Raw genomic sequence first — 10,310 nt, forward strand, 5'->3', positions numbered from 1 at the left:
TACATGTAGGGGGAGCCTATGCATGTTACATGTCTTTCCAAAGCTTTACTTGTTTTTATCTATACCCTTATCTGAAGCTTTGATGTATGTTGTCATCAATTACCAAAAAGGGGGAGACTGAAAGCACAAGTGCTCCCTGGGTGATTTTGGTAATTAATGTCAATGTATCTCTTGTTGGACTAATACTTTTACCTAGTATGTTTTAGATAAGTTCAACAATGGAGTGGCATGTACTAGAGGAAGTGGAACCCCTTCAAGTTGCTAAGGACAAAGGATTGGCTCAAGCTCAAAGCACAAGACTCTACATTTTACTTTTAGTGATCCAAGATCACATTGAGTCCATAGGAAAGCCAATACTATTAGGAGGGGATGAGGTGTTGCTTAATGGCTTGCTTGCTCAAAGTGCTTAGTGATATGCTCCAAAACCCTCAACCACTTTCTCACATCCACATATGTCCCAAACCAAAAGTCAAACTCGGCCGTACCGAATCTTTCCATCCGGCGCCATCGAGTTCTGTTGACATAGCCACTGCCACAAACCCTAGTCTTTTTGGTCTAACCAATAGGGATCTCGGTCTCACCGAGATGGGATTGTAATCTCTCTGTGTATATCCATTACCAAAAATCGGTCTCACCGAGTTTGTGGAATCGGTCCTACCGAGATTACAATGCAAACTCTATGTTCCTCTTCGTAACATTTCGGTCTAACCGAGATGAGCGAATCGGTCCAAGCAAGTTTGCCCGACCAACCCTCTATGTGTCCATTACCAAAATCGGTCTCACCGAGTTTCTGTAATCGGTCTCACCGAGATTACGTTATGCCCTAACCCTAACCATATCGGTCCCATCGAGTTGACATGTCGATCCCACCGAAAATCCTAACGGTCACATTATTTCCTAAATCGGTCCGACCGAGTTTCACGATTCGGTCCCACCGAGTTTGGTAAGTTGTGTCTAACGGTTAGATTTTGTGTGGAGGCTATATATACCCCTCCAGCCACTCGTCATTCTTGGAGAGAGCCATCAGAACGTGCCTACACTTCCAGCATTCATTTTCTAAGAGAGAACCACCTACTCATGTGTTGAGACCAAGATATTTCATTCCTACCACATAAATCTTGATCTCTAGCCTTCCCCAAGTTGCTTTCCACCCAAATCTTCTTTCCACCAAATCCAAATCCTGTGAGAGAGAGTTGAGTGTTGGGGAGACTATCATTTGAAGCACAAGAGCAAGGAGTTCATCATCAACACACCATTTGTTACTTCTTGGAGAGTGGTGTCTCCTAGATTGGCTAGGTGTCACTTGGGAGCCTCCGTCAAGATTGTGGAGTTGAACCAAGGAGTTTGTAAGGGCAAGGAGATCGCCTGCTTCATGAAGATCTACCCTAGTGAGGCAAGTCCTTCGTGGGCGATGGCCATGGTGGGATAGACAAGGTTGCTTCTTCGTGGACCCTTCGTGGGTGGAGCCCTCCGTGGACTCACGCAACCGTAACCCTTCGTGGGTTGAAGTCTCCATCAATGTGGATGTATGATAGCACCACCTATCGGAACCACGGCTCAAAAATCTCCGTGTCTCCAAATTGAGTTTGCACACTCCAATCCCATCCCTTTACATTCTTAAAATTTGCATGCTTTACTTTCCGATGCTCATATACTCTTTGCATGCTCGCTTGATAAGTATTGTGAATGTTAAACTTATGCCAAAACTCCACTTCAACTTAAAGAATTTAAAAATTGTAACTTTTCTTGCTTAGAGTCTATTCACCCCCCTCTAGACACCTCTTCTCGGTCCTTTCAGTCTCGAACAAAGCTGATAAAACAGCTAAGGAAAACTATTTTGAAGACAGTGAGACAACCCCAAAGTCCTGTCTTGATGTAGTGTTCGAGTTACTGGCCACTAGCGCTAGCACAAGCTCCTCGAACTCACTGTCTAAATCAGTTTAATTTCTTGAGTCTCAACTACAAGCTGAAAGACATCGATCAGTTGTGCTGAGACAAGAAGCCGAACAACTGCAGAAGTCCCTGGAGAATTCAGATGCATACTTTCTGGTGCAACAACAAGCATTGGAGGATTTAGCGCCAAACAGGAGAAAGCTAATAAGCTTGCTAAGATTATTGTCAGCATGGTGGATACCCAGGATAACGTTTCTTGAGCTCTTGTGAAGTTGTTTCAGTTATGGTCTTGTTTTGTTGCCGCATTTATTTACACTGGTGGCCAATTTAGACGGCCAGTGTATGTAATATGCTGCTTTGTTCCCTATATTTGCACTCGTGGAGAACTTTGATGCCCAGTGGATGTAATAACTGTAATAGCCGTAATAACCTAGCATTAGTTGCTTGCTTATTTATTTCCTTATTGTCTTGTTTAGTTGTTTGCTTGTAGTCACTGCAGTTCTTTTTCCGTGTTTTTCTAGTGGCCACAATAACCAAATTTTTTTAAAACTAGGCCACAATAACCATGGGAAACATACGGACCATTGTAACCATGGTCCTGCTACCTACTGTAGTGACCATGGGCCTACTACGGGCTGAAGGATCCATGGGCCTTCTACGGGCCGTAGAATCAATGGGCCTTCTATGGGCCACAGAGTCAATGGGCCTTCTACGGGCCGTATAATCGATTGGCAAAACTGGGTCGTACAATTTGTGGACCAATAACGGTCTGCAATATGGGCCGTAAACGGGCTACAATGGGAATCATCTGTTTACGGGCCGACAGAAATGGGCTATTAAGAGGCCGATATGTTTAACGGGCTTCATTCTATCGACAGGCATAACGGGTCGTTAATGGTCCGCATTTGATGACGGTATGAAAACAACCCAACGGATTAACGGGCCACAAACGGGACGATTGTAGCCACGGTCTGAATTCGGCCCACAAACGATCAGGCCAACAACGGACTGTAAGTATTTGAATGTTGAAAATGAGCCCAAGAATAAATGGGCCCTTAGAAGGCCCAAAGTTTACACGAGCTAGAAACGGCCCGGTGGAATAATGGGTCGTTAATGGGTATAAAGCGATATACTGTTCATTATGGGTCAGTTTCACCACGGGCGTTAATGGGTCCAGGTTACAAAGGGCCTCATATGGATCGAGAGACGTCATGGACCATACATGGGATGGAAGTTACAATGGGATGGAATCATATTGGACAGCCCAGATGGCGCTACTGGGCCTAATACAGATAGTCCATAACGGGCCGTGAGTTAGCAGGCTGTAAATGGGCTATTTGCGAACGAGCCGTTAACAGGTTTTCTGTGAGCTGGTCCGCTACCTTTTGACCATGTCAAACGGGCTGGCCTTTTCACCTGAATGGGACACTGTCGGCCGTGCCACGTGTTGACGTATCATAGGCGCCTCCCGTCCAATGAGTGGATGACATCTGTCCCAACGCTGAGCCAACACGTGGTCCCTCTGGCCATTGAGAATTTTACACGTGGAAAATCCCCATTGGTCCGGGCTGTTAAATGGTTATTGGATCCAAATCGGAACCCGATAGCTTAATGACGACCCGTTATGGTGGATGCCACGTGTCGGTTACCCTTGACGCAAGCACTTGTATGACGCACCATTATCGTCATGGAAGTGGACACTTCCGTGATGATAATTTTGGTATTGTCATGGAACACTTCTATGACAACACAGGTATGACTATCTTGATTCTGTCATAAAATCATCATGGATGTACATGCATGACAGAAAACATGACGAACTGTGACAAACATGTATCATCACGAAAGTGTTTTTTTTGTAGTGTTACTAGATGATGGGTTCACTACTACAGGTTGGTCCAAACACGACAGTCCAATCAGAGACCCTTCGATGAAACTATGTGCGATGCATTAATCACAAACGGTTATGTAATAAAACCGTCAAAAAGATACAAAACATTTGCGCTGGCGGAGACATCAAACACGATTCATATTAGAGTTGTGTGTGCGATGCAAGGCATACGGTTAATCCAGCAAAACTGTTTGCGATGAGGCAGAACAACAGAAACGGGCAACCAGATGAGGGTGTGTGCGATATACGGCATACAATACACTAGGATGAACTGTGTGTGATTAGGTAACACAATAGAAATGGTCAGCGAGATCAAGGTGTGTGGGATGGAGGGCATATAGTTCACTCGGATGAACTGTTTGCGATCAGCCAAGACAACAGAAATAGTTCAACTGAACAAGATGTGTGTGATACGCGACAAACAGTTCCGTAATCAGAAATGTGTGCGAAGACCAATAATAACACAGACGATTGCTGCTAATAAGCCATGTGATTTGCTCTGTCTACAGAAGAAATATATATATATATATATATATATATATATATATATATATATATATATATATATAGACACACACACACACACATCTAGGCTATTCTGTTACACGTAACAGAATATTATTCTGTTACCCTACTCGAACTGACGGTTTCAGTCGGTTGAACTGATGTTTTCGAAGCGGTTGAACTGATGCTTTCAGTTATGTTTAACAGACCGCCTTTTTTAGTTCAAAATTTTTTGCAATTTTTTTGTCGGAACGGGGCGTGTAATATATCGTTGGAAAGCTCTTGACAACCATATTTCAAGTATATTGAACGTTTTTGCAAAATCATTACGGTTTAAGAGCAGTTTTGAAAAACCCATTTTTTTCAAAACCGAAAATGTGAATCGTATTTTGGACTCAGTTTTTAAACGGTTTGTCGGAATTAAGCAAACAAGATAGCATTGGAAAGCTGGTGAAAATCCGCATCTTTCATATATCTATTGTTTTTTTTCTAATTCTATATGATTTAAAAGTAATTTAAAAAACGGTGAAATTCTGGACGAAACGTATTTTCGTGATTTTTTACAAACGGTTTGTCGGATTGACGCAAATGATAAGGCGTTGGAAAGCTATGAAAAATGCGCAACTTTTTCGTATTAAAATGTTTTTCTAATTTCTTATGATTTAAAACGAATTCGAATATGGTCAAATTTGATTTCAAACGTGTTTTTTTAAGTTTGTCGAAATGAGACAAATAATATACGGTTGGAAAGATATCGAAAATATGGAACTTAGTCATGTTGAACGTTTTGTCAAATTCCCAACCATTAAAGAGTAATTTGGATTAAGGTGAGAGCCATCATGCTATTTTTCCGTCAGAAAAAACAAAGTACTCGTACTGATATATTTATGTGTTTGTACTGAGGTATTTTTCACAGTAGTTTTGAATGGTTCCAAAAAGGAGTACTAGAACGGATGTCTATATGATTTTGTACTGAGCGTGTTTCCACATACTAGACTTTACTCTGTATTTTTTTTAAATGTTTTCAATACGGCAAGATAGATCTTGTTGTTTTCCCGTCTGAAAAACAAAGTACTCGTCCTGATATATGTGTGTGCTTGTACTGATTTATTTTTCAGAGAGTAATTTTGAATGGTTCCAAAAAATAAGTACTTGAACTGATATCCGTATTAATTTTAAATGGTTTCAAAAAAAGAGTACTTGAACTGATGTCCGTATGCACTTGTACTAAGCGTGTTTTTCATAAAATCAACTTACTCTGTTTTGTCAGTATGATTTTCCTCACAAATTTCCAAGGCTTTACATTATCATCATCCTTGAACTGGCATGGTTTATAACGTTGTGCTGATTGATATTTTTTCAAAAAGAAAATGTTTTGTGTTTTTTTAACTCAATATTTTTTTGTATGATGTTCTGGACTTCTCTCATTGTACGACTTGAACTTTTTACCATTTGAATTTTCATGAGGTTTCTTTTTGTTTGAGCTTTTTTACCAAACTTATATACATCATGTTGAACTTACAACCTTTTAAATTGTGAACTTGTTGTGTTTTCACAATGCCAAAGCTAGCAAATAGTAGGAGATTCACCCAACAAAGGGGCTAATTACATAGAGCAGCTGCAGTAATACAATGGTAAGTGGTTACCAACACACATACACATGAACTAATAACAAGGTAATGTACAAGTTCATGTACAGTAACACTACAAGTTCACAAAGAAACCGGAAATATCCTCACATATTAGTTTTCCTGTAAACAAAAAAAACCATTAGACATATGGTAAAATAGTAAATTTAAATTGTACCGAAGGCACACAATAAAGAATAGTCATCCTGTACATCTTGGCGTAATCAAATAGAATGCAGAGTTTCCCAAACGAACTTCCACATGTTTTTGTGAATTGAACCTTATACATTTTTTACATAGAGTAAACTGCAGTAGCATTTTTTGTGCGGATGCAATCTGCTATAGAGAGAAATGGCAACCAAAATTACTGTCACTGCAATCTTCTTTTTATCCACACATTTTTTTTCCTAGCAAAACTTTTATGGTGATGTTAGGAGAAGCGGCAAGGAACAAGAGAACTGATGGGCGACCAGGAGGAGGCATGCTTGGAGCGTAGGGTGTTACTGATACACTCGGCATGAGGGAATTTCCCACTTGCGCAAGATCAAACTGCATCAGTTCGTGATGCAAAGGCCGACTGCCTGGCTTATCGGCGTGGTACTGACCCTAAATTTAGGGCTCCTAGAAGCAGCAACACATGCATAGTGGGTAAACAGAACATGCAAAATAGCAAGCAATCAGGCAAGCTCCGCACCTTCCCCGATCTGGAAAATCCTGAAAATAACCAAAATGGCCAAAGCTCAGAAGCATTTTACTTCACTGAAATCTTAACACTTGATGAGCTAAAGATAAAAAAACTACCGATTATTACAATATCAACGGAAGTTCTCTGTTAGAGACTAAAAGAGATAGACCAAAAGAATTTTAGATCATAATAGAGATGCATCTACTGGGTTTTTTTGTAGGGTGGACTTATGTTCCTTTCTACGTAGTACTGAACTATTTGAAAGTTTGAAATCTAGACTTTTGTTCTTAAGTACCAATACTACATAACACATAAATCCAAGTTTCTGCACTTTTTTTTCTATAACGACTATAATCATTTATGTACCCCTGCCAATGATATTTTTGAACTTCAAATATAAATAAAGAACACATACTATAATTTAGATTGTCAGTCCACATAGGGGTCTTCTTCGGGGGTGATCCTGGTTGCCGAAACAGCAGCAACAACCATGGAGGGCTTAGACTGGACTAGGCCGTACTGCAGCAGCGCCAGCTCCACGAAAAAAAGACCGAGCTCTCCATCTAGACAAATACATCCAAGAGAAGACGAGATAAACATCGGCACATAGACTCACTGCTTTGGCAAAATGGCAAATACGTACTACATCTGCAGAATTTGTAAAAATCTGGTGTTCCTTTTACCTCCTTGTCGCTCTTCTTATCTTAGGAGGACACGGCCTTGGCGAATCCAATGATGTGTTATAAACTCCGAATCTGTATAGAGGACAGGATGGGTCTCATGCTACTTAGAAAATCTATGAAAAACTGGCAACAGGACCAGCCTCAACATTTTCCACTTGTAAGGTAAACATAAAATAGAAGTACTAACACTGAACTAGCAGGATTACCTAAAACATAGTATTTCCAGTCTGAGCAGAAGCATCTATGAAACCAGATTGCATGTCTAACCACAAACCAAGACTAACATGTACTGTTTGCTTAGTCTGGGATGGACTGTCAGAATTTACAAAGCCACTTAATTACCTTGAGTGCACACATGATTTTTGGGGATTTCCTCAAGATTATGCACAATAAAGCATACAGACTGAAAAGAACAGACAAGATGAACTGTAAACCAAAATAAATGGCCTCCGGGTTCCCCACATAACAACTAAAACTTCAGTACAACTACACATTTTATTGCTGCATTACTACTTAAACAAGGTAAATCAATAAAAAAATTGAACCAACAAACTTCTACTTAATATCATTTGTGCATGTTCATGGCGGCAGTGTGCAACTGTCAAGCACGTAGCTCATGTGTGGGATGCAAATGCCCTTAGTGGTGGATGCAAATGCTCGTGTGCTGGATGCAAGTTCCCCATATATATGTCCCTGTATGAACTTACAGATTTCCATTTCTTTCTTTACATATAAAAAACTCAGTGATTTTTTGTAGAATAAACACCTACTATTTTTACCAATTGAACTATTAAAGCATTGAAAAGTGAACTTTTATTGAGTTGTTTTACATAGCTAACAGTGGACAAAGATAAAAATTATGAGTTCCCTTAAACATAACCAAAACAAGCATTTTAATTGGTTATGTACCTCCACTCAAAGAGAGCTTGGACTTGCTACTATTCTTTCTCTACTATGGATGTGTGAACCTTCCAAAATTAAATCCAAAAATGATGTGTACACACACTGTTTCCTGTGTACCGAACGACCATATAAAATATAAACCAGTATGTTTATCAGTGCATTTGTATCACAAAGAAATCGAAGCAGCAGTAAACATGAGCAACGGACAGTGAGAGAGAACTCGTGTGGGAGAAGAGTGCATGCCTTGCATCACCGAGCAAAAGGACCTTCGCGGAGGAAAGTTGAAGCCGACATCCATGGACTGTTGCTCGCGACAAACTCGGCCATCCTAATGCCATGGGGTTGGACTGAGGACGACACACATACGATCTTGACGATGGAGGAGACCGTGGGGTGACGGCCCATGTCGTGCCACCATTTCTTCATCGGCGGTGCTGGTGCACTGGAAGGACGCGGCGGCCGCACGCTGGATGGTTGTAGCAGCGAGAGTGTGCTGGATGGTTGAGGCGGAGGCCCGGCTGGATGGAGGCGGCAGTGGCAGCACGCTGGGTAAGGGGATCCATGACCTCGACGTCGCGGTACGGGGATCCGTGGACAGAGCGGCGGTGGGGCTGCGACGGCAGGGGCCACGGCCGCGCATGAGGTAAGGGGCACCAGCGATGATGGCGTAACCGGATTTGGATTTGGTTTACATTTTTTTTTGCCACTCACCTCGCTGCTCCCTCCCCCTGCCTAAACAGAAACAGAATGAGTCTGAACTTTGAACTTCTCTAGAACAAAAACCAAAGGAGCCTGGACTGAAGTATTAAACCAAAGAGCAAAACCATAAGTGTGAACTAGTCTGGAGTTTGAACTTATCTTGAGCCTTTTGCTGAACGAACGAGATGAGATGATCTAGCAGCAAAACTAGACTCTCCCTGACTTAATGGAGTGTGAACTTTGAAATTCTCTGCAACCAAAGTTGAAGAAGTCTTAACTGACCAAATAAAGCAAAGGAGCAAAACTCCTATATTACAGACTGGATACCAGTGTAGATAAATGGTTAAAAGAAACAAGTGTGGGGTTTCTTTTCCTGAACGTATCAGCATTTTTTTTGACAACCAAGATGTGGCCCAAGAATTGTGCACCTTCAGTCTCATTCAGAGTCACTGCCACAATTAATCTACATCTCTTCACCATGGGCACGTGCAAGGAAGCACTCAGCAATTTGTAGCAAGCTTTTTACTACCACACAAACAAAAACTCCTAGCTCGCTAAGACGCACTGTGCAGAACGGAGGGATTCTCCATTTTCTCACTTGTTTGGATAATTAAGGAACATTAGATTTGTATGACTGTGTGCAGCAAGTTAAACTCCATTACCTAGCGCAATACTTTGTGTGACGTAGGGTTGTACGAACACACTTAGCATCAGGGAATTTCCAACTTGTGCAAGATCAAACTGCATCCGTTCTCAGCAGTAAGTTTTGAAAATTTCCCAAAACGAAAACGACAATGAACGGACACCAGCAGCAACCTCTACTAGACAAGATGAACTTTGCTTTTTTCATCCAATGAACTGAAAGGCGCTGCAATTTTTCTAAACTTCCTTGATATGAACATGTAGCCATACGCAAGTCTCGTTGTAGGAGAAAAGCCGGAGCGGCGCTGTAATGAACTGATATCTCCATAATAGAATAATTGCACAAACAGACCAAAGAATGCATGAGATGCCCGTGGAGCTTGGGATCAACAGTGGAATTCTCAAAAACAAAATCGGCAATCAACAACAGCTGTAATCTATAGACAAGATGAACTTTACTTTTTTCATACCACGAACTGCAGGGCGCTGCAATTTCTGAACTTGCTTGACCTGGGGCAGATGGTCGTGCGGGAGGAAGGGAGAGTCGCCGCCGGTTGCAGGAGAGCTGGCCACGGCGGTGCAATGTGGCACAATCGCCGGTGTTGAGGAGATGGGACGACGTAGTGCAGGGGTCGGTGGTGCTGGGGCTGGGAGCGCCTAGTTGGGGTCGCCGTGGTTAGGTGGAGATGGGGTCCGGGCACCGTGGCTGCGGGCGCCGCAGGGACGTGGCGGCCGGATCTAGCCGTTGGCCGGAGCGCGGGGAGGCAGCCGGCGGCGGGGCA

At 42.1% G+C, this 10,310-nt stretch overlaps 2 long non-coding RNA genes across 3 annotated transcripts; both read right to left on the reverse strand.

Moving 5' to 3' along the window:
* Nucleotides 1-5,862: 5,862 nt before the first annotated feature.
* LOC119363981 lies at nt 5,863-7,360 on the reverse strand. 2 transcript variants are annotated; one of them, XR_005174549.1, is made up of 4 exons: nt 7,285-7,360; nt 7,017-7,164; nt 6,611-6,630; nt 5,863-6,039 (listed from the first exon to the last, which is right to left on the reverse strand). It is a non-coding gene; the product is annotated as an uncharacterized LOC119363981 (long non-coding RNA). The 2 variants fall into 2 exon arrangements; XR_005174548.1 differs by lacking the exon at nt 5,863-6,039 and having other exon boundaries at nt 6,066-6,630.
* A 1,520-nt stretch (nt 7,361-8,880) lies between these two features.
* On the reverse strand, nt 8,881-10,304 carry LOC119363982. Its single transcript, XR_005174550.1, has 2 exons — nt 9,999-10,304; nt 8,881-9,136 (listed from the first exon to the last, which is right to left on the reverse strand). It is a non-coding gene; the product is annotated as an uncharacterized LOC119363982 (long non-coding RNA).
* Nucleotides 10,305-10,310: the final 6 nt, after the last annotated feature.

This window comes from Triticum dicoccoides, chromosome 2B (assembly GCF_002162155.2).
Source record: "Triticum dicoccoides isolate Atlit2015 ecotype Zavitan chromosome 2B, WEW_v2.0, whole genome shotgun sequence".
Classification (NCBI taxonomy): Eukaryota; Viridiplantae; Streptophyta; class Magnoliopsida; order Poales; family Poaceae; genus Triticum; species Triticum dicoccoides.